We start from the raw sequence: 24991 nt of genomic DNA on the forward strand, positions 1-24991 counted from the left end.
TTGTATAAGTTGTGCTTTTTTTAGCATCTAATATACAAACGGACTTTCCTCTTTGCAGCTGAAGAGGAATTTCCTGTTTGCAGTTTCAGCATTGGCTTTGGGGCACACTGAAATTCTAATAATAAAGTTTAGAGTGGGAGGCATTGAATGGAAGGTGATGGGAGAACATCGTGTCAGGCACACTGTGCCCCATTGATCCAGCACTGAGATGGGCCCACTCAGATGGGCCAGGGCCCCAGATAGGCTGTTCCCATGGGTTTTATTCCTGATGTCACCTTACAGACACAATCATAGAATCATTAAGGTTGGAAAAGACCACAGAGATCATCCAGTCTAACCATCAACCCACCACCTCTGTGCCCACTAACCATGACCCTCAGTTCAGCTTTGGAGAAGGGGAAGATACAGGACCTTGCCACTTCCCTGGCATCCCCACAGAGGGCCAAGCACCTCAGTGGGAACTGCAGGAATAAGGAGCTCGGAACAGCTCTCAAGGATTTTGTTCATCTTGAGTCATAGTGTTTTGTTTCATTTCAGGTTTGGTTTTCTCCTGAAAACTACTACAGTGCAGAGGCAAATGGCCAAGCAAAACATCATTTTGGGACTTCAGAGCTGCCGAAAACGTTGGAAAACACTTTCATCAAAGTGAAACATATGGACATTTTCCAGGGATATCCCCTACTTGGGCTGCAGCCTCTCATTAACCACAGCAGATGCTGAGGATTCCACCTCATCAGCCCCAAAATTACACTTTTTGCCCTCAAACCCAACCCATCCCATGGGTGTGGTGGCTCCCAGTGTCCATCCCCTGGCTTTGGGTTGCCGATGGCATCTCTCAGCCTCAGCTTTATTTGTTAACAGTGAACCAACCACAGCAGATGGATTTTGAGCCAGCTCTGCTCTTTCAGCGTCCCACTAAACTTCAGGAAATGTCAGCGACAACGATCTGTAAAACTTCCCATGGCCTCTGGGATAATTTGGGACAATTCCCAAAACAGGCAGTAGGTGGGGTTTTTAGCAGCATGCCTAAAGCCCTCCAAGCTGAATAAATCCCCGTCAAGAGCAGCCCTAGGGGCACCAGCCCCAAACCAAGCTTCTAGGAAGCATGTTTGGCAGGAAAGCCAAATTCTCATTAATTTCTCTCTTCCCCCCCCCCGTTTCTCCTGCGGCACGGGCTCAAGGTGAGCGCGGCGCGGGAGCGGGGCGTGTGATGGATGACATTCCCGCGCCGGCTCTTTTTCATGGCTGGTGACTTTCCAGCAAAGCAATTATCACTGTAGAATGCGTAATAGCCTAATTAATTACTATTGTCAGGCTGGCCTCTGTGCCATGATTATACCTTACGAAGCCAACTTTTTAAACATTTGGAAGCAGAAATATTATTATAATTGACTGACAAAGCAGTGAAACTCCCCAGCCCGGCCGCGTGCCCGCATCCATACTGCGTGGGATCCAGCACATGCTCCTCCCCGAATCCTCGTATCAAGTGCGGGATAAGTATCAGTTATTTCCATCTAAATACTTGTGGCAGTGAAACACAAATGAGCTCTTTCTACGCAAGGAGGAACAGCTGTCGGGGGAGAAAGCAGCAGCAGAGACCCCAAATGTTGAAGAAAACTGATGAAAAAATACATTCAAGCTATTTTCTTATTCTTTTTTTTTTTTTTTTTGCTGATGGATAAAGAAGTCAGGGAGAAAAGTGGGAGGGAAGAGAACAGTCCCACTGCACGCACACCCAACCCTTCGTTCCGCTCCAACTCATTCTTCCAAAGGCAGAAAGCTTCCATCGCTTTCACAAGGCCAAAAAGCAATTCGCGTCAAAAAGATCAATAATATAAAAATAAAGCCTGAGAATTCTAGTTAAAGGGAACGCCATATAAATATGTTGTTCACGTTCATGATTCGCAGATTAAAAAAAAAAATAAAATGAATCAATATAAGTTCTTCAGATGATGTTATTTCTAATGAGAAATATACCGACACTGCTGCAAATAACTGCTTAACCGAGAAAAAGAAAAAGCATTAATAATTTACTTTATAATGCGCAGGCTATGAAATGAAAGAAAATTGCTGCTGGTTCTTAATTTTGTTGTAATACTTCCTGACAAGTTCAGTGACACTTTGGCAAAGTTCCTGAGAGCGGAGGACACCAATCTCAATGGGATTGGTTTTGCCCCTTGTCCTGCGCTGGCAGCAGTGGCATCACCCATTGGTGCTGTTTGGAGGTGCCAGTTGGCACCACTGGGAGAAGTTTCCCTTGGCCTTCATTTCCTGCATTTCCATCACCATCTCCATGGCTCCAAATATGCTATGTGGAGCGCCCAAGCCATCCCCAGTTGAGGCCCAACCTCAATTCCCAGCGCAGCAAAACCATCTCAAGAATGCTCTGCGTTTTCATCAACACAATTCTCTCTACGTATCTTTTTTTTTTTTTTACACTGCCAAGTTTAGACTTTTTCCCCAAATATATTTTTTCAGTGCGTTTGCTGACAGTTGGCGACTGTCAACCATCTGCTACCCGTGCGCGCGTCGGAGCGCGAGGCTGCAGCGCGAAGCGAAGGATGCCAGGCAGTGGGGACCAGAAACACCCCGCCGGGTGGGTTTATTCCCACATTTACAAGAAATATTTTCTTGCAAAAATATTCAAAACTTGCAAGTTGGGGATGAGGAGCTGCCACTGCCAAAACTAAAAATCACTGCAAGGCCCACGTCAGTGGAAGAGGTGGTCTGAAGAGGGACTTCAGATCACAGCACGATGCATTATTAGGTTTAATGCAGCACAGTGGGGATGGAAATGCAGTGATATGAGATCCCTGCTCGCAGCTGGGTGGATTTTTGCCAGCCCCGTACTGCCTGGGCTGAGGATGCAGTGTCCATCCCGCGGGACAGCAGCACGGGTGCATAAAGTCTCACCTCCAATTTAGCAGAACAAAACTTTTAATTTAGATGTTTTCATCCATCTATCAGAATTTAAAAAAAGAAAAAAAAAAAGAAAAAAAAGTAAGTTTAAAATAATGACTGTAATAAATGAAGGTAATTAATTGTAGTTTGTTCCTTTACTGTCTAGTCAGCTTAATTTTACCTTTTCATCTAATAATGAGAAAATAATTTTTGTGCTCTGAGGGTTAATGATATGTAACTGCAAGAGCTGCTAATTGCATGTTGCAAACTATTCATCAAAATCCCCATCTGCGCTACTTGATTATGTTTGCTAAATTATTGCTTTGAATTATCTTTCATAAAGCAACTTTTGTAATTAGCAGGGCTTTCGCTTTGCTCTTTTCTCCATTGCAAGGATATTCAAACTTGGTCCGTTTCAAGCTGTTGCCATTAAGCTGCCATCATGGGCAGCTTTTTGTGATTCTCCGACAGAGAAATAAACTGGCCTTTATCTAATCACGACGAAAAACAAAAGTCAGGTTTTCTCTCGGCAGGGACGATTTATTCCTTCCTTCAATCTCCCTCCTGGCCCCCATTTCTCCTTCCTTGAGAAAGAAATTACATAGGAAGGATGCAGGAGCCTAAATGTGTATGAGCTGCATTCCGAAATGGCAGAGAAATGGCAAAGGAACCCATCTACCACAGCACAGGTTAATATTTTAGAATTATTTTTTTATGCCCATTTACAAGAAGGACTAGAGAGGGAACTCATGCCATTCATCACTGCATTTTTATGGGCTCCTTCCCATGACGCAGATGATGTAGCGTCCTGCTCTCCCTGTAAATATTCATGGCGAGCACAAAGAGAAGTGCAGTTTGCAGGAAAAAAAAAGAAAACCCAAAAATTTAAGAGGGAGAAAAGGAAGGAAAAAAAGCTCCCCTAGAGAAAAAAAGGGGAAAGAAAAGTCCTCTAGGTGGGCTAATGCCTCCATGTGCAATCTTAGAGAGGCCAACATGAGGACTACGTGCATTGAGCGAGCATCACCCTTCGGCCCCATCCAGGGTTATCTGCACTGATCCAGCAGGTGATAGAGGGGCAACATCCACCCCACGGGTACGAGAAGAAATGACCCCTCCTGCCTCCAGCAAGGGCAGGTGAGACTCAGGTGGTGAATGGGGAGATGAAGCAGCACTTCATAGAGTCATGGAATCGTGTCTGGAAAAGATCGTCAGGTCCAGCCATCAACCCATTACCACTCACCTCAGTGACACATCACACATTTCTCAAGACTTTGATGTCCTTCCTGTCCTACATGGAAAAGAAAAACAAACTCAAGGAAGTTGTGTTTATCTCAATCCACCCTTTGGGATACCAGGTCTGCTCTGAAGCACACCTGGTGAGGAGGGCAGCCACACTGGTAAAGAAGCTGCCACCAAGCCAGGGATTGCATCCCAGTGTTACCTCTGCCACCATAAATCCAGGGGCACTTGGTAGAGGGACCGGTTGGGCCCCGCAGGACGGAGCTCATCCGTGCACTGTGCATCTAATGAAGGCTATTGGAAAAAATGCAGTATTTAAAAGACTGGAAATGTATTCCTATTGTTATCACTCTCTTTTATGTGTTTATGCATAGTGCATTGGAATGAATCAATACTGGATTGCCCTATAAATAAATGAGCATATCAGTAAACTGAGTAATAAAATGAAGTGATGAAAAATATGGAAATCAGACGCATTTGTGTAAATCCAGTTATTGTTTACTTTAATATTTTCTTATGCAGTTACGTAGCTCCAAAGAGACAGATTTAAAATAAGGTAATGCTCAGCAGATGACAGATCCTAATGTGTCGCTGCCGGCAAGCGCGGCGTACCGACATCTCCCCAGGGGGTTTCCATTTGAGCACAGCAGAGGAGTGCAGTGAGCAGCCCCTGGTGAGGAGCATCACAGACCCAGGGAGACAGCGACAGATCCCACAGGGATGCATCACCTTGGCCAGTCCAACGCAGGACCAGAACCCATGCACATGACTACTGAATGCCATTTGAGACCCCAAGGACCACGTGGATCGTAGAATCATAGGATGGCTTGGGTAGGAGGGACCTCAAAGATCACCCCGTTCCAATCACTTCCCATTGTGCAGGTTGGTTGCCAACTGCTAGATCAATCCCAGAGCATCCCAGCATAGGGATCGTATTGTCTGGAGAAGCTGTGGTTGGGATGTTGCATCCTCACTGAGCATCCCCTGCGATGCTCTTGGCTTTCCATTTTTTCATCCTATCCGCCTCCAGTCCAGCAAACAGCCTCCGCTAACATTTATTTTGGAGTTGCTCTTTTTTTTTTTTTAAAATATTTTTTAGGAAAAAAAAAAAAAAACAACAAAAAAACCCCTCTGTATCTCCCCCTTCTGGGCTGTGATCTTGGCACCAAACACCCAGCGCTTGCTTATTGGGAGCACCACGAGATGCAAAGCCCAAACCCTGGCACCCCAGCACCCGTGCAAGACACAGCCACAGTTTAGGGGCGGCCATCCATCCCCATGGCTAATCAGCTCCCTTCCTTGTTAGTCACTTACATCTCCAGTTTTCAAACTCTGGCTGCAACAGAGGGAAATGTGCCGTCCTGCCGAGTTAATTCTATGACAGCAAATGTACTGTACTTCAGGTACATTTTTCTTAAATTCCCGGCTGAGTTCAATTAAATGTTTATGAGGCTGTTCGCGTTCCCCCCGTTGCGCTGCCAACTCAGGAGCAGCAGAATTCAGCTCCTTCTGGAACAAAACGAAAACAAAAGGGGGGGGGGGGGGGGGGGGAAAAAAAGGGGGGGGGGGAAAAAAAAGAAAAAAAAAAAAAAAAAAGTGTTTTAGGAGCACTTTTTTTTACGACTGTAATTCCCCTGGAATGATTCCAACGCGTGTTGGCAATATTGACGGGGGGGTTGTACGAATAATTGAAGAAAACGGGTATGAAACACAACAGCAAAGCAAAGGCAAGCGGGTGGCTGCGATAATCAGAAGCTGATCAATATGCTCCGCTCCCCAGCCCACCCTCCTCCTTTCTTTTCCAAAAGGAGCAGTGACATAAGCTCATCAGTAACTGTAAAAAAACATCGCACTCCGAGTGTCAAAATAGTCAAGTACAGCATATTGTATTGCCAGATTTGATTCGGAGTCCACTCTGCTGCCAGCTTACATACATCAGCGGGGAGGGAAGCAGTCCAACTGTGACTTACTTACACTTAAGTGTTCATAAATAAGAATTTCAGGATATGTATGGCTTTTTAATTTCAGAAGAATTTGAAACAAAATGGTGGGGCTGATAGGAAGTAAACTGACCCTCAGTGCCATCACTGTAAATCACAGCCCTGACTCTGGCCAGAGGTGCCATCACCGAGGCTGACATGGGACAGCCACCACCAGGCCACCGAGATTCCCAGCTCGTCCCCACCATCCCCTGCTCACATCAGGATCACATAGAGCATTAAGGCTGTGAGCCACGGTGAAGCAGAGGGGCCTTTGTCTGATGGGAAGATCCGTCGGGAGCTCACAGCCCCGCCACGAGAAGCTCATTAGCCAGACTCTAATTACTGCCCTGCAGTCTGCGGGAAAAGACGGAAACCATAAAATGCAAAGAGGGGGACACTATTAATTGCTTTTTGATGAATTAGGTGGCAGGGGGTCAGGAGGTGCTGGTGTGGGCAGCGTTTGGGGAGCGGTTGGGGCAAAGTGGGTTTGCAGCAGGGCTAAGGTGGAACGCAGAAGGCAGGGGTGCTTGGGCGGGGGAATGAGGATGCTGGTTTTGGCTGAACTAACAGCTGACAGTGTTGGGTACAGGGATCAACATTTGGAACCCTCTGGATAAGGAGCTACGGGGAGAGGAGGGATGTTACTGGAGAAACCCTCTGTCTCAGCCCTTTTCCATGGGGCCAGAGCATCCCTCTTGCTATTCTTCAAACCCCATTGCTCCCACGTGCCCATCCAGCATGGAGGACATGGGGCCGTGCTGGCAGGCAGGAGTACCCAAGACATCCATCATTCCCTACGTATTATGTAAATCTGCAATGCTAAAGATGTATGGAGTCAATTATCAGGGGTCACTGCTGGGTGTAAAATTCATACAATGAAGCTCTTGGTCTCAAATGAATTTGTGAGAGATTGCAAGCTTACTGCCTTTTATTGGACAATATAAATATTTCACTGTTATATAAAAAAATATTGGAGAGAAAGCAGATAAAACCAGGTCCTGTGTGTATACAGAGAAGCAGGGAGTGAAAAACGGCCGTCAGCATCTTTCTAACGGCCTCGCAGTGCGGTACAGGAACACGGAGTTTATGAGCAGGTTGGGGATAGGGGGAGCAGAGTGAGCAGAAAAGTCCACCCCAATGCATCCCTACAGCAGGGGAGGGCAATTGGTGCACTGTGGATGGGCTGCTGGTCACAGTGCAATTATCAGCATCAAGACCATCACAATGGGGCCACTGGGCTTGACTGTGGCACTGGTGGGGACGGTGCCTCCAGCCAACACGGCTCCGTGCCCACATCTTCCTTCCCCAGTATCCAGTAGGTCAACCCAACCCTGCAACCATAAAGTGGGAGAAAATAAAAAATAGAATTAAATTTAAAAACTTACAGGAATCGATCCCTCTTTCTCCATCTACCTATATTTTATTAAAAACTTTCACATCAATATTAATGGTTAAATCCTTGCTGAGCTGAGTTTAATCACCTGTAAACTGCATCCCCAGCCACAGCGCTTTGCTGCAGGGTATGACCCAAGGGGGAGCGGAGCCCACAGCCCCCTGTGTCCCCAGGTCCCCTGCTGTCACCTACAGCCATATGGGGAGGGTACACGTGCTGAGCCAGAGTCACCTCCCAGTGACATGGATAGGGATGGACCCTACAGAAGAAATAAGGAGGGCATGCAGGAGAGAGGAAAGAATGGGAAAATCAGGATCCTGGATAGAAGCTGGTTCACAAGTATAAAATCTGGGGCTCTGGCTGCCAAAAGGTACCTGCTGTCAGATGCTATGTGAATCACAATGCTTGCATAGGAAGGATTTGAATGGAGTCCATTAGTGCCTGGGATGATGAGTCAGGATCAGGGGCAGGAACTGCGAATTCACGCCTGGCTGGAGCCAAGAGAGAGCATTGGTTGGGTTCAAACAGACTCCTCTCAAGCCCCCCAAAAGGGAAATATGTATCAATAGTGCTGGCTATAGGCTTTCCCATATGGCCAGGAACTCCAGCGCGGTGCCATGAAGTGTGCAGGCGTGCAGCCAAATCCTGAACTCTGCAACCCAGGCACAAAGCAAGCGGCTGCGCCGCCGGCTCCAGCCATCTGAAATGGAATCGGGCTCTACAGCACTTTATCAAAGCGCTGTAATGGGATCTCGGAAAGGGCAGAGATTGGAGACACGTGGTAGATTTCCATTCCCAAGGAGATATGAAAAAGCTGTGTTAAAAAAAGAAGGAAAAAGAAAGAAAGAAAACATATATCAAGGGCTGCTATCTCATGGGGTATAACTGGGGGCTGCTGGCGGATATTCTGCTGCCTGCTCTCCACCTTGTTGCTGATGCATGGCAATGGGGCTGCAGGGAGCCTGGTGCCATCCCAACCTCACGACCCCATCCCCAGCCAGGGGCAGCCCCGCCGGCAGCACTGGAGGGCCCCGTTTCCAGCAGAACATTCATTCATTACCATATTCATTCAGTGTTTATCTCACAGATGTACAGATCTGTTACAATGGAGAAAAAAGAGAACTCAGAATTTATTCTCAAAAGATATTCAAATTAGTTAATCAAGAGTCCTTTTATTACGTGTCTCGTGTACCAGCAGCAACTATCCATCGAGATAAATGATCAGCTGCTAATAACTGATTACATTGCAGCAAGTGTTTTCTTATCCCTATTACCACCATGTTTAAAGACATTTTATAAATTTCTAATTATTGCAAATTGTTTCTCCTTTTGAAAACATCTTCCCATACTCATCAGCTGTCAATTTCTCCCCAAATCTCTCTCACTGAAGGGCGTTAATAGGGAGGGAAGCACAGAAACAGGCATCCCCATCACCTTGTCCCCATTGCCCCTGCTCACACGACCCCAAAAACTCCCCACTGTCTGGAAAAGAGCCAGGAAAAGAAAACTAAGGGAGACGGAAGGCAAACTGAAAGCAGCCGTGAGATTGATCAGACTGGGACCGTGCTGTCTTAAAGCATGATCCATCTTGACAAGCACGGCGTGGTGGCTGGGGCCGTTTTCCTGGGAAGGATTCGGTGTCCAGTGAACCACGGAGAAATAAATAAACCAGCAGTATATAATGTGGCTCTTGACAAGTGCAAGACATCCGTTCCTAAAGACACTGGCATCCGAGGTCAGCGCGGTGCTTAGGAGGGTGCTAAATAAGATCCTGCTTTCCTCCTGCATATTTTACAGATGAAAGCTGTTCCAGCCTGACAGAAATAGTTAAGAGGGTTCAAAGCCAACGAGGACTTTAAATCCAGCCACCGGCCCCATGCCGCCACTCCAGCCTATTTCTGGGATCCATTCATTACAGCAATCAATCAGCATACCAAAAAAAAAAAAAGCAAAAACAACGATAAAAAACCCTCTAAGCACTCTTAAATGCTGTACTGGAAAACAGATCTCCTTCCATTGCTTCAGAGCAGTGATCTCCAGGACATGGGACAAGCTGAGACCACAGGAGAGGAGGAGGAAGAGGAGAAAGGCTCCAAGAGAGCAGGGCACACAACACAACGTGTTTGTGGGGCAGAGCACGGCTGCATGGCTGCCAGGAAGGGAAGGGGCCATGGGCAGAGGACCAGTCCCGCTGGCGGAGGCCTCTTGGCTCCGTGGGGGCCCAGAGCAGGGGAGGAGACGCCGCAGGCACCAGCCAGGCCATTATACGCTTTATTGATGCTGTTCTGAAGAAAGCTAATCAATATATTAGATTTCCCAAAGAAAGAAAACACCAGCTGCCAGCAGCGCACGGCTCCTCGGCCGCGCCGCGGCTCTCCATCAAGGCCAGGGCCGCGAGGGTCGGGGTCAGGTTCAAGAGGAGGCCTGGTGCTCACAGAGTCAGGCCAGGGCCACGGCTGGGCTCTGCGGTGGGGTGCCCTGAGCTCTGGTGGGCTGAGATAAAGCCAGGAAACCCGCAGGTATCCTGCACATCCTCCCTGTAGGGAAATGCCAGGGAACAGCCCTGTGCCCTACAGGGCAGAGCCAGGGGATAGATCTGTGCTCTGCAAGGCAATGCCTGCGGATAGACCCGTGCCTTGCAGGACAAGTCCTAGGGATAGACCTGTGCCCTACAGTGCAGAACCAGGGGATAGATCTGTGCCCTACAGTGTAGAACCAGGGGATAGACCTGTGCCCTACAGTGCAGAACCAGGGGATAGACCTGTGCCCTACAGTGTAGAACCAGGGGATAGACCTGTGCCCTACAGTGCAGAACCAGGGGATAGACCTGTGCCCTACAGTGTAGAGCCAGGGGATAGATCTGTACCCTGCAGTGTAGAGCCAGGGGATAGATCTGTGCCCTACAGTGTAGAACCAGGGGATAGACCTGTGCCCTACAGTGTAGAGCCAGGGGATAGATCTGTGCCCTACAGTGTAGAACCAGGGGATAGACCTGTGCCCTACAGTGTAGAGCCAGGGGATAGATCTGTGCCCTGCAGTGTAGAGCCAGGGGATAGACCTGTGCTCTGCAGTGTAGAGCCAGGGGATAGACCTGTGCCCTGCAGGACAAGTCCAAGGGATACACCCGTGTCATGCAATGTAGAGCCAGGGGATAGACTTGTGCCCCAAAGGACAAGGCCATGGGATAGGCACAGAGCCCAGGATGGAGGATAGACATTTTGGGACCTGTCCCTTGCAAGCTGTATCTGCTCAGTGGAGCCAGTGCAGCGGCACTGCATCGTCCCAAAATTTCACCATGGATCACCAGTGCGATGCCCCGTGGGCAGCCTGGCTGCCATACCACAAAGAAAGGCCCCAGCAAGCAGCACAATGCTGAGAATCCAGCACTGGCAGGGAGGATGAATGACGTCATGGGGAATTGATCAGTGTTTTAATAGAATTAGATCATTTTGGGGTTTGTAGAGCCGTTTTCCAAACCCCCAAATTGTGCACATTTGTAGTCCTAAGCCTAAAGCAGGGCGCATTCAAACAAGGCAGATTCAATGTCCCACATTTCCCCAGGATTATCTGAACCATATCAGATATAATCCAATGATCTGTAAAGTGATTATACCCAACTGAATATAAGAGATCTCTTCTGGTAATGCAATATTTCATCCAGCTGCAGACATTAGGAGGAGGCAAACAAAGGAGGAGATTTAATAAGAGGAAATAAAACTATAGGCAGAGATAGTTTTAATTTTTTTTTTTTTGTATTGCATCTAATTGCAATCAACAACAGACATCTGACACAGTGACAGCATCAGCAAAATTGCTGCTGAGAGCACAGAATCTTTGTCTAAAAATAATCAGACATTCAGCGTGCCACTGTTTGTTATAATGGTAATCGATGCTGGAGGCTTTGAATTCCATCAATTTATAGATCTGCTCTGTTCTGCCTGGTGATTGTGTTCTGCACACATCTACTCCCTCTCAGCGCAGGCAGCGCCGGGGCACTGTGTGATTAAGATAAGCTCAGATTCCTTTCATACATTCCTTATCAGCTCTAATTCTCCACCAGGCAGAGATGTTCGCAGCAGTTAAAGATTAGTTCAGCTTCTCAGACGCCAAATTTGAGGGTATTGATCAATAAATCAAATCAGAGCAATCAATTGCCCAATCAGAAGAGTCTAGCCAATGCATTATTACTGGCGCCTTCGAACCAGGGCTTTCATGGGTTTCATCAAAACACTGCCTGCCTGGCTCCCCGCCAGCTCCCAGGCTGCCTAATAGACTCCGCAGCAGAGGAGCTCCAGCCCAGCAGAAGAGCAATAAATTTCTCATCAAACAGCCGATAGAGAAACAAGATGAACATCTGTTTTGCTGCAATGAAACTCCTGTGTTCTTCGGGATCTGCAAACCAGGTCTGACAGACCACCCCAAAGGCAGCTTTGCCTTCCACAAAGCAGCAAAGCAGAATATTTGCCAGTTATTTCAATCAGGTAATTTAAGAAGACTTTGCATTCGCCCCTCCGCAGCTGCTGGAGCTTTACAGACAGGATTCCAGCTCAGTCAATAATAAAAGCCATCCTGGGACCCTGTACTATGAAGGCAATTTTATGATACCCATTATGTGGCAATGTAACTTCATTAAAAGCTGTTTATTCCCTCTAAGCATTTTAAGCACTTTCCCTCACCCATAAAGCAGAGCCTCCCAATGCAGCAGGAAGGCTTTTTTGTTGTTGTTTGCTTTTTGTTTTTTACAAAAAAGCCATTTTCTGGCATTTCCTCCTTGGGTCACTCCCAATGCCGAGGGCATCCTGAGCATCACTGTGAGGTGACACCCACTGGTGGGGGCACAGTGCCCGTGTGCTGCACCAAAATGCACCCAGTGACCAAATTCACCCACCTGGGGCAAAAACATCCCCCCCCTCCGCTTCACCCCTTGAGACATCAGCACCTTTATTTTGTAATGCCCATGTCAGCTGCAGGGCATCCTGAGTGCCTGCTGCATGGAAAGAGAAGGAGAAGCCATTTCCCAACCATTTCTTGCAAAAGCAAGAAAGGAAAAATAAAAGAGAGTGAAAGAGCAGCGCAGAACTGAGCACCATGTGAGGCAGCCCCGCACCAGCCGGGTGCCTGCTCTGAGAGGCAGCCGTATATTACGTTTATTGTGCACTCAAGATGAGCTATGATTCCTGCAGCTCTATTTAGGTGACATTTATTATGCTGGCTTGTTTTATAAATTAACATGGACAAGGGACCCTAAAATTAGCCGGCATCATCTGGCTCTCTGCTGCAAAAAGGATCTGGGGGGAAGGCTGGAGGTGCCTGGCACCTTGCACACACCCCTGGGGGCAATCTGGGGACCTTCAGTGTGATTTTCCAACCTAACATCATAACCCATAGCCCCTAGAGACCGAGCTGCAATCATGGCCCAGTGGGGCAGACTCCATCCTGCAGAAAACAGACACATCCCATAGAACAGCAACCAAGAGACAACATAAATACTTAAAATCAAGCAAACAACCCCAAATCTCGAATTTAACACTTGTTCCTGTTGGTAATTTCCTGTGTAAACACACAAAGGCAAACCAACAAAAAGGCCATCCTGTTGAGTCAATTCTACCCCAAAAACACCTTCAGGAATGTGCATGCAGGACACAGCTCCAACCCCAGCAACACCAATCCTGGCCATCAGGAGTCTCATTTGTATAAATATCCATCTTTCCAGGAAAATCCTTGCAAAACTGCGTGCCTTTCCCCAAACCCTTCTAATGCAACAGGTCAGTGCATGGCTGCATCCAATGTGTACTCGAGGCTTCTTTAAACAACAGCCCTGGGTAGCCAAGGAAAAATAGAATTACTAGAATACATTTTAATTGATTTACAACAGCACTTAGTAACAGTGATAAAAGAAAAACTTGTTTTATTGGCCTGTGTGCTAATTAGCTGCACTGACTCTGGTAGGGGATGTTGCACTCACGGCACAACCCCGACCTTCACGCAGCCAGAAGCAGCTTTCATACACAAAAAATCCTTTGTAGTAACAGGAGACAAATGTTTGCCAAGGACAACAGGCCGCTCTAAGCGTTATCACCCGTGCTCCCAACATCAAAACCCCAGCAATTTCCAACCAATGGGAAAAAGCAGCCCCATCATCTCCCCTTCCTGTCCATAAATGAGCCTTCATTGCAACTTCGGCGGATTCTCCCCCTAACGACTTTTAAGGGCAGCAGATAAAGTCGAAAGGAGCGCACGAGAACCCAACAAATGTTTAATATTCAATAAATGTGTCAATTTTACATACGGAGGCAAATGGGTCTTTATTGAAGAATTGGTAAACTTCCTCAGAGGAAAGTAAGTGCATTTTAGCCTTCAAGGGGTCCCTGATGAATAGAAATGGAATGTGATTTGTGATAAAACTCAGCTGCTCTATAAAAGACGTTAAATAAATGTTGCTGTTTCACTAGGGATACACAGAATTGATTGCATTATAGACTGATTCAAAGATGCACACTCTCGCAAGCCACCTGCTTGCTTCTGTGCACAGCGTGGCCCAGCCCTGCTCCTCCATGTGCACCCCAAGCATTGGTCCAGAATTTTCTGGAAGTGCCATAAAAACACCAATCCCCATGATTTGGTCCATGGTGCTGTGAGGCACATAGCCCAAGGAAGTGCTGCACCTCAGCAATTGAAGTGGCATGTTTCTGTTTGCAAGGGTTTGTTGAAGCTTTTACACTGAGGACAGTTTGGCACTGGCACAGGGTGCTCAGAGAGGTGGTGGTGCCCCATTCCTGCACACAGCCACGGTCAGGGGATGGGGCTGTGAGCACTGATGGAGCTGTGGGTGTCCCTGTGCACTGCAGGCAGTGGGAACAGAAGGCCTTTGTGGGTTCCTTCCAACTCAAACCAGTCTGAGATTCTCTGATTACCATTTTCCAACATCATCACTTCTTGAATCACTATTACATTCAAAAAAGCAATTAAAAACATCATCATCACCACCACCAGCATCCCAGGGCTGGTGCCAGGACCAAGCCAAGTTCCCATCGCCCTGAGCACCCTGCCCAGGACAAGTCGCAGTAGAACCATGAGCAAAACCAAGGGCGGCAAAGCAAACATCCCAGCCTCCACACAGACAAATGAGAGGCTGGCGGTAGCACCACGGCGAGCACAAACTGTGATCTAATTGTGCTGTTGCTCCATCATCTTTAATCAATAGCACCCAGGGCTGCCACCGCTCACACAACCCAAATCCCAGCCTCCGCCAAGAAACAGCATGCTGTTAAAAAGCCCAATAGTTTTTCCCAGCTAATAGGTGGCTCATTCCCTCAACCCCGCTGATTTTTTAAAATAAACCTAAATTCCAATAATTGTTTAATGTTTATTTGTATTTAGCTCTGGCTCACCTACCCTGTCTTCCTCATGTCAGAAATTGATATTTGGTTCAGGTGGCTAGAAAAAAAATAATTAGGAAATGGTTTATGTGTCGTCAAAGTTGAACATGCTGCAGGAGCTGGTGTGTGTGCACCATGGCCTCCACGCTCCATGAATTCAGATTTGCTCCAGCAGCATTTGCCACCACAACCCTGCCCCCTACAAGAGCATCCCCTTACCCTCTACAGGAGCATCCCCTCATCCCTTACAAGAGCATCCCTTTGATCCCAATGAGGGCAACCCCTCATCCCCTACAAAAAAATATTCATCCCCAACAAGAGTGTCCCTTCATTCCCTTGAAGCACATCCCTTTGTCCCCAACATGAGCATCCCCTTCCCCACTCACTCCGAGCCAGGCTGAAGGTGCTCCTGGAAAAGTACAGGAGCACAGCAGCCAATTCCTGCAGGAGATCCATCATGTCGGATTAGCAACTTAGTTTCTTATTAGCTATTTTCCATCCTATCATATTAATATTTGTTTTCACTAATACAATGCAGGAGTCTTATCATATTAGCAACTTTCACATCACATTAGTGAAAACAAATACTAATACAATACAATACTAATATGACATGATCTGATGGGAAATTGCTAATACAATAAGACTCCTCTACCATTCCAGTGCAGAAACCACACGAGCCCCAGTTCCAGCTCACCCTGAACAAGGCACATACCTGCTATTCCTAAAAACAGCCCCGTGCTCTGTATCCAACAGGCACTGGAGGAATGAGGAATGATGCCCAACACATCCCCAAATCCTTGCCCCACCACTAAGCTGACAATGGGAGGAGGCTCACACACCCATGTGAGCTATGTTTTCCACACCTGGAACAATTTTCCTGCTTTTCTGCTTCGTTTTCCTGAAAGTTCCACCTCCAATCTCCAACCCTACAAACTCTGGGCTGGAAAGCAGAAGGCAGAGGGATCTTCCCAAGGGCAAGAAGGGGTGGACATGGTTCCTGCAGCACCCACATCTCCCTAGCCATGGAGAAGAGCATCCAAAGCATTTCCTTCCAGTGGTGCCAAGCTTTGGCACGCTCAGCAATTTTCTATTCTCTCAGCAATTTTCTGTTCTACTGAATTAGTAGTTTGTATTGAATTAGTATTCATTTTCCCTAATATGATGTATACGCATAATCACGTTAGTGGCTCTGATACCACATCGGGTTCCACAGTGGGAGTACTGCCCTGCTCCAGAAGCTTGCACAGGGGAGCAGAAGGAGATTTCACCTTAGCTTGGGCTTTGGGAACCAAACAGGTCTGAATTATTGAGGAGGTGGCTCTGCTCAGAGTCAGCACTAGGTTCCCTACGAGAAAATGTCTCACATTTACACTCAAACGAGCTGCACATGCACCAAAGAAGAATCACCCCCAGCATGTATAAGCTTGCCTGTTGCCAATATGTACATCTATTGATTTTAAGCACCCACATCTGAATATTCTGCTTGGAGAAATCCCTGACCCCCCTCTGGAATTAAGAATTAGCCAATGCCCAGGGAGGTGGTAGTCATCGTCCCTGGAGGCGTTTGAGAACCATAGAGATGTGGCACTGAGGGACACGCTTAGCAGGCATGGTGGGGATGGGTTGGAGTTGGACTTCATGATCTTAGAGGTCTTTTCCAACCATAGTGATTCTATGATTCTAAGTTGCAACAAGCACAAGAAAGAAAATCCTATAAGAAAACCATGCACCAAAAACTAGTAGCGGCACCACATGAGTTCTCGTGCCTTGGTCAGTAGCCGTGTTGCACAACAGGCGTGCTACATGCATGTATGCATATGACACCCTCGCTGTTGACATCCTGCAGAGCCCCTCACACCATCCCAACCCCGACCCCAGGAAGCTTCCTGGAATGAAGAGCTCCTGGCACACATGGAGATGCTGAAACTTGCCCCCATGCACTCAGAAACCCAACGCAAATCCCGAGCCTTCACTGTCAGTGCTGTATATCACTTTGAGATATATACCATATTAGCAAAAAGAACTGAATTATATTGCATTCATGATGCAATTAAACACTTCACTAGGAATCAATGTAAAACTGATGAGGCCTGAAAGTAGTGCATATGGCTTAGAACATTATAAAACATTACCTTCACTCAAATCCTTTTCAGTAGCAATTTAAATCTTCTTACAGTTACTGCTGCCAATGGTAAACCATCTACTGATTCATAACAGTGCATGGGAACGAATGAATTTTTTTAAAAATTTATTCAACTACTAAATTACCCATGAAACCGGAATAGCTGACAGGAGTAATCTGAATTATTATTAGCTCTGCAAGTATTCTGCATTAGCCAATTTAAAACCACGGCTCACAGGCAGAAACCAGTTAGTACAGGCAGGGTGTTAAATGACTGCCATAGTTCTTCATTTTACTGCTGCTTACGTTTAAAGGTCAAGAGATAAAAATTACATATGACTGCAAACACAGAAAGGGTGTTTATCTTTCTTTTCTATGAATCAGGTCAACCATAAACTTTAAAAACATTTGGGGATACAAACATACAAAGTAGGATGCCTCTGAAAGAGCTCAGACTTCGTGGGGGCTTGCAGAGGAATTGGGGGCTCCTGCTCCTCCTCCACATCCTCACCATCCTCATCCTTGTCCTCACATCCATCCTTGTCCTCATCATCCTCCTCATCTTCATCATCCTCATCCTTATCCTCATCACTCTCCTCCTTATCCTCATCATCTTCATCTTTATCCTCATTCCCCTCCTTATCCTCACCATCCTCCTCCTTGCCCTCACCATTCTCATTCTTATCCTCATCGTTCTCATCCTTCCTGGGTTTCATGTTTTCCTTATGCTTATGGCCCAGCAAAACTGGATCCAAATGGATCAAGGTTTTGGGTCTCTGCTCCACCAGCCTCATCCTATGCACAGCCATGGATGTCAGCACCCCAAGACATGGTTTCAGGGTCAAGGACCTGAGCACCCCAAGCCATGGAGGGAACCAGTCTGTTCCCACCACCCATGAGCATGCTGCCAGGGACTGTGCCATTGGTGGTGAGGAGGAGGAGGCAGAGTGGGAGAGCACAGCAAGGAGGCCGCGTCTCTTTAAGCTCACATAACACTGCATCATCCTTTCTCTTCCTATTTTCGGTTTTATTAGCAAAGCAGCACAATGTTTATACTAGTGGGTATTACATTTGCCAGAACAATTACAGTATGACAAATGGCACATCAATGTAATCCATCAACTCGGCCAAGACAGGAATCCTTTATCCAGGGCTGCCATTAATTCCCAGCCCAGTCCCTGGGGTCCCATGCGTCAGTAGCCATGACAACCTGGGGGATGCCAGTGGCATCGTGCCGGTGGGGATGGGCACCCTGCACCCAACCAGGGAACACCAGAGCCTGCGGGAACCCCAGCTCTGCAGCAGCTGCGGATTCTCCTGTGTCTCATAGCATGGCTGTGCTCACAACCCTTGCACTTTTTGCTCTCTACTAAGGGCGATAATCTTGGAGTTTTTACCCTGGCAGCCTGACAGCCATTCTTCAGGGGAGTTTTCAGAAGTTAATCTCTCTGAAATGTGCACATCTGCAGTAATCGTGTTAAAATTGACCAAAGGCATCAAATGTTTTGGGGGGAGATAGCACAAGCTGGAAGCCTCAGCTCTGCAGGAACCAGATTGGAAGTGGTGGGGCTGGTGGGGATGAATGTCATTCAGCTCACAGATTTACACAGATTTACACAGATTTAAGTAAAAACACAGGTCAGGGACCAAGTCAAGACATCAGGCTGGACCAGGCCATGTGGGGCCACAGTAAGTTCTGGAACTGGATGGATGAGAACGGGCTGTCCAGGCAGGCTGTGGGGTCTCCTCCTTGAGATCTTCAAAAGTCAGCTAGACATGGTGCTGGGCACCCTGCTCTGAGTGTCCCTGATGGGTTGTGACCCTCTGGGTGTTGCACCAAATGGACCCAGAGGTTCCTTACAATCTCAGCCAGTCTGGAATTCTGAGGCCCCAGCACTTTTCCAGCACTGTGCTTGGATGCTGCCATGTGTCCCAGGTGCACAACCACAACTGCACCAAGATTTGAGAAGAGATGAGATACAGGGTGAGATAGATAAGGGATGAGATATGGGATGAGATTGACCCATGGCTGTATAGGAACTGCTGAGAACCATAGATTCAGTATCTGGGGAAAGGACCAGGTCAGCCCTGGGAGCGCAGGTGAAGGCAATTCATGGGTGTGACCAGAAGGGGTGTAGCCTGGCTACTCTTAGACCTCATTTAAGGGCTGACTGCCACTGGGGAAGGATCTCTTTCTGGAGGTCTCTCCTTGGTGCAGCTTTCCCCTGCAAACCTAGAATCTGCTGATACAGGTGAGCAATCACTTCCTTTATAGCACCTTTCTGTCGTGCTGGTCCTTCTGCTATCACACCTTTGTTGTAATGCCTTTCCCATGGTACTGATCTGTCAGTTGCTACACGTGACCAAACATCACAGGAAGTGAATCCTATGGAGATGCTCTGGGCAGCCTTCAGGCAGCCATGAGGTTCATGCAACACCTGTAAATGAACACACTGGCCAAAAGAAAAGACAAGCAAATGTCACCATGCAAGAATTCCCATGGGCACAGTGTGCCCTGCAGGAAATGAAATGCTACTCAGAAGCCAAAAGCAAGAGGAAAATCAAAGCCTGCTAATGGACATGAGCACCCTGGGGTTGTTCTCTGCCAAATCAGTCTGGCCACAGCCCAGGGATGCAGGCAGGCACCAACTGTCTTACCTGTATCATTAAGCCATTACTAGAATCATCTTATCCCCATTTATAATGCTCGATACATGCTCTGAAGACTTCTCTAATACTGTAATTAGATGGAAAGCTCAGAGGGATGGATTAAATCGGGGTGGCATTTTATGCAATGGTGCTGTGTTTTACAGGGGCCTGGTTTGAAAAACAGGAAAAAAAAAATACAAATTCTCTGTAGATGCAGGCGACTACAAGTGGGGCTTTCTGATAATGCAACCCTTTGGGTCATTTTCCCATGCCAACCTCCTCCCATGCTGGGTAATGTGTGGAGCCAGGCATGGCCTCATCCAGTGGCCACATCAGCCCGGATCCTGTAAATCATCTCTGAGTCGTCCCTGCAATTTATAGGCAGGACATTAAACATTATAGCCACTGACGGCATCAAATTACACTTGAAAAATTGAGTTCTGATGGAAAATGAATTTAAAACCTAAATTAAATTAAAACCTAACTAAATTAAAATTAGGTTTCTAAACTAAAATGACTTTTTAATATTTTCACGAGGAAAAAAAAACAAAAAACCCTTCTGTCAACTAATAAAATCTGCCAGTGTCTTTTACAGCTGACAAGTCCTGTCTGGTTGCAGCTCTGTTGCTGCTGCATTACAACTAACCAGCACAGAAAAGGGGCTGATGGTCTTCTGCACTGCTCCTTCAACAGGGCTGAGAAAGGACAGTGATGCCTCCAAGCAGTTAAAAAAATAATCCTAATTAACAGGATCTGAGCAAGCAGCTGGATGGGCAAACCCAGCACTGTGCGGTGGGGACAGCTTGAGATGCTCAGGGATCAGATCCATCTTGGGGCATGGCACTGGGATGCCATCAATGTGGTTTTCTCCACATTTGAGGCTAACTGAAGCCTCCCAAAGTCTGTCCCTGATCATTAATGGTGGTAATTAATTCATCCTGCTTTTTAAATAGCGTTCGATGCATGAGTCTGCCTGCTCACATCTTGATCTTTCGTTGTCACAGCTTTGATAGAAGAGATGCACAGCCAGCTTGGGTGACCATACATCTATTGATCACCAACACAGGCAGGTTGAGCGCAAACCCTGTAACGGGACACATCCAAATGAGCTACACCAAGCACACAGCTACTGGGGCACCGAGCTTCCTGGGGGCATCCCAGGAACACACAGGGATCGGTGATGCGGGACCCAAGGAGGGACAGGACCCCAACCCTGTGCTGCACCCACCCAAGGAGCAGCAGCACTGTGCTGCTTCCAAGCCTCCTTTATATCTCCTGCTATTATTTATGGCTTCACTCTGCTGGCAGCTCCTCTGCGGGGAACTTTCCCCGCTTGCCGCTGCCTCGCCGCAGCCCAGACTTGGGGGCTCGCCTGCCAGACGCCGAGCCCAGAGCCCTCTTTCAACAACATTAATTATCTCTGGCTTTCCATAACAACAAAAAAAAAATATCTTGACCCCACTGGCTGCCAATAGCAGGGAAGCATGTGGAGGAAGAGGCTTTTATCTTTGCATCGTGGAGAAGAGCCTTGTGTTTGATCTCTCAGGGTGGGTTTTTTTTCCCTCTTTGTACATTTTGAACTTTATAGACTGATTAATTCCTCCTATGGCGGTAAACTGCTGTGTACGCTCTCGAGTGTTGGCTTGATTTTCCTTCTATTAAAAAAAAAAAAAAATGTCTTCCTAAGAAATTAAACCAGCTTAGCACATCTCTGCTCCATAAGCAAGCAGCAAAGAACCTCAGCCTGAATAATGGGGCAGGGGGAGGGCAGAAGGGCAAGTTGAAAAGATTTCTTTATTTTAAATTAAAGTTAAGGATTAGAGGCATCAGGCTCTCAAGAGTTATTGTGAAAGCCTTTTTAAAAGTCCCAAGTGGATAGGCCATAATCTTCTTTAAATGGCTAAATTTAGCAGCAGAGCACTCCAGACCTCCATGCATGATGAGGATGCAGGCTTGGGATTTTTCCTCTTCTTGGCTTTTTTCTTTCTTTTTTTCTTAATATCACTGCTTCACAAGACCTGGAGAAGTCTGGAAGCAGAGAGCCTTGGGCACACGCAGCCCACAGTCCTGCAAATTGCTATCAACAGGATGCGCGGAGGAGGAAAGTCATAGAATAGAAGCACAGAATGGCTTGGGTTGGAAGGGACCTCAAAGGTCATTGAGGTCTAATCCTCCTGCCATGGACAGGATTGCCAACAAAATCAGGCACAAGGCCAAGGAGACCAGGGCCCCATCCAACCTGCCTGTGCTGATGCCTGGCTGCTCTTTGGGAGAAGGAATTGCTTTAATATCCAACTCGGAAGAGATGCCAGCCTCCTGCAGAGGAGGTTTAAAAGGGTTCCAAATTATTGTTATTGGTACCAAAACCCACCTCATTTTAGTTCAGAAGACAGAACTCGGTGCTACCAAAACCTGTGCCACCAACTGCATCCCATGGGTGCTTTGGAAGGGATATCCTGGGGACATGGAGTGATGGAAACAGGCAGAAATAAGAGGGTTTGAGGGTTGCTTGCATTGAGTTTTTGAGCTTCTTGTTCTACGGGGGTGAAGGGATGAGAGGTTACTGTCTTACCCCAGGTGGCTGTGCTGGGTCCCCAAGCATTGTCCATGAGGCCACTGCTCCCCTGGAGTGGGCACCCTGCTTGCTGCAAAAGCAGCAAACTGTGCAAAAACGTGGCCAAAACGAGCTCTCCTGTGCTGTGTCACTGACAACATGTCAGGACAGGCATGAGAGCAAGACCCCTGGGTTACTGCCAAAGAGAGACATCTCTGCCTGCAACTACATAACTCAGAATAAAAAGACAAAGCTGGAACATGGCGCAATTAATGCAGGAAGCATCGATTTCTGCCCAGCACCAAGCTGGCTCATTAATTCCAGGTGCTCCTACAAGCCAATTCCAGTGCAGGCTGCTCTGCAACAAGAGACCAACGCGAGAAAATCGAAGGGCAAAATTGTGCCTGCAACCACCACCCAGCAATGGGACACAGGGGGGTTTGGGGAGGATTTTTAGAGCTCCCCACCCAGAATTCCCATCCATTGCAGGCATCCCAGCTGGCAAGGCAGCATCCTCCTGCCTTAATGAATGCCAAAGCTGGTTTGCACTTGACAGAGCCTGACAAGAGCAACAATCACAGATTAGCAAGAAAACTTCTTGCTTTTCAACAAAGGTTAATAAATAGTGACAGCATTAAGTCTATTCTGATTAACTATGCTGAAAGATATTATTGCCGTTTGTAACATGGAATCATTATTGGATTAAGCACAGTGTATAAAAATGAAATGTGAGGTTTAATCTCCAGCGCAGGAACGCTGCGCTCTGATGCAAACTGTGCAGCCCTCAAAGCTTCCTTGTATTAAATGTTGTAACTCGCTTTACCCAGAGATAGCATCTCGCATGCGCTGCCTTCCCAGCTTTTTAGGTTTTGCTTTCCTTGGCTGAAAAAGTCACCACAATTTGCCTTGAGAAACTGATACAAAGCGAGCCATGCGAACTGGCCAAAGCCAATAGCAGTCCCCTGTTTTTTCCCAATGCAGGAATTCCAGCATTGGAATGGGTGGGTGGATGGATGGATGGATGGATGGATGGATGGATGGATGGATGAATGGATGGATGGATGGATGGATGGATGGATGGATGGATGGATGGATGGATGGATGGATGGGAGAATGGATGGGTGAATCGATGGGTGAATGGATGGGTGGATAAGGCTGTGCGTCTGCTGCATCCCCGGCATCCTTTGCAGGACTGACAGACAGGAACATGACACTATACTGCCACCACTTCCCAGGCACGTTCCATGCCCTAAGGTTGGCTGCACCAACACTGGGAGAGGGAGGATGTCTGTAAGGAAAATATTTTCAAAATAAACCGCTAAAAGCAAAACTTCCGAAGTGAGAAGACCAACACACACAGTGTCCATATGGAGGAGAGTGGAGGGAAAGCAGCGCAGATATCCAATTATTTGCTGCAACCTGCTCGTTTCAGCATGTCATAGAAATTCTCTTCAGCTGCTCACACAACGTTTGCTTATGAACCCAATGTTCCAAAAAGTGCTTCAACGTTACAATTGGACATCCTCAGCCCAGACTCCCATACCTTGATGACAGCCCAGTGCCACCTCGCCGTGCTGGGGAGGAACTGGACCCACCAATATTCAAAACTGTGTGCTGAGAATGCAACCGCCAGGAAAACCAGCACCTGTTTCTTTTAAAAAAGGCTTTTCTGAAGATGTTCTCACCTGAAATATCAGGAAAACCAACTCTGAGCATCTCCAAAAAGAAAACCATTCTGTTTCTTTTCTAGTTTAGGATTAACTCGTGTTCATCATTTGTACTACTGTTATTACACCTACATTATTTCACTCCACAGCACTAGGACTAGTTCATAACATGACACAAAAGCTTAACACTTCCATTATTGCATATTTTCTTATTTTTAAAATCTTCAAGAGCAGCTGCTACCCAGCCTGAGTTGAAACTCCTTATCTCCTTTTCTGGATCAAAGGAAATGGAACTGGTGTGACACCTCAACCAAAGTCTCTGCTGCTCGTGCTGTTGGGGAAGTGTTTGACACTTGTGTTAAAGCATCAAACTATTTCATTACAGCCTCAGCCGGAGATGCTTGGATGACAGGAGATGCTTGGATCAATTAGCATCCAGAAGCAGCTTCCCATTATGATTAAAAACATTAAATAATAAGCTGGTTTTAGATGGAGCTTTCAGCAGGGCTGCAGAGCATTGTAGGTGCTGATGTGCAATGAAGCAGAGTAGTAATGAGGGATGGCACATAGGTAAAAGCCAGGAAAACAGAATTTAGAAGGCTTGAGGACAGCCAAGAGGATGAGAAGCCACTCATGGAACCAGAAGGAGGTTGGCAAAGCCCCACGGGAGCCCTGGGAAGTAGCAAAGGAGCCTGCAGCAAGCTGACTCATGTCCCAAGAGGCTCAGCACACACATATAGCACTTTTTCACTTGGAGCGGACACAAATTATTTACAAAATTGGGTTAGAAAGGACGATCTTATGTGCCATCAGCTCCATCTCCCACTGACAAGACCACGTAAGAGCTTTGGAGGTCAGGGATGGGATGGAGATATAAGACCAAGTGATGTGGAACAGGAAATAGGGACATAGGACTGGGGATGCCCAGAGGCAGTGCCACTGTCCGCATCCATTGCTGTCCCACTGAGCTGCACCAAAGATGGGGAGCTCAATACATCCAGGACAAGGAGTCTTCTTGATGGACACACTTGTCCATGGGGAACCAGAGCCGGATGCAGACACCACACATGGAAGAGATAAGGAGAAGCCTGCCTGGTCCCAG

General features: G+C 47.1%; 1 protein-coding gene across 7 annotated transcripts in view; it reads right to left on the bottom strand.

The window, feature by feature from the left end:
- The window catches only part of CUX2 (cut like homeobox 2), a 53567-nt gene that overhangs the window by 16962 nt on the left and 11614 nt on the right, over positions 1-24991 (bottom strand). The gene's annotated exons all lie outside the window — the stretch shown is intronic.

Source organism: Lagopus leucura, unplaced genomic scaffold (assembly GCF_019238085.1).
Source record: "Lagopus leucura isolate 7727_CA_CO unplaced genomic scaffold, USGS_WTPT01 Super-Scaffold_806, whole genome shotgun sequence".
Taxonomy (NCBI): Eukaryota; Metazoa; Chordata; class Aves; order Galliformes; family Phasianidae; genus Lagopus; species Lagopus leucura.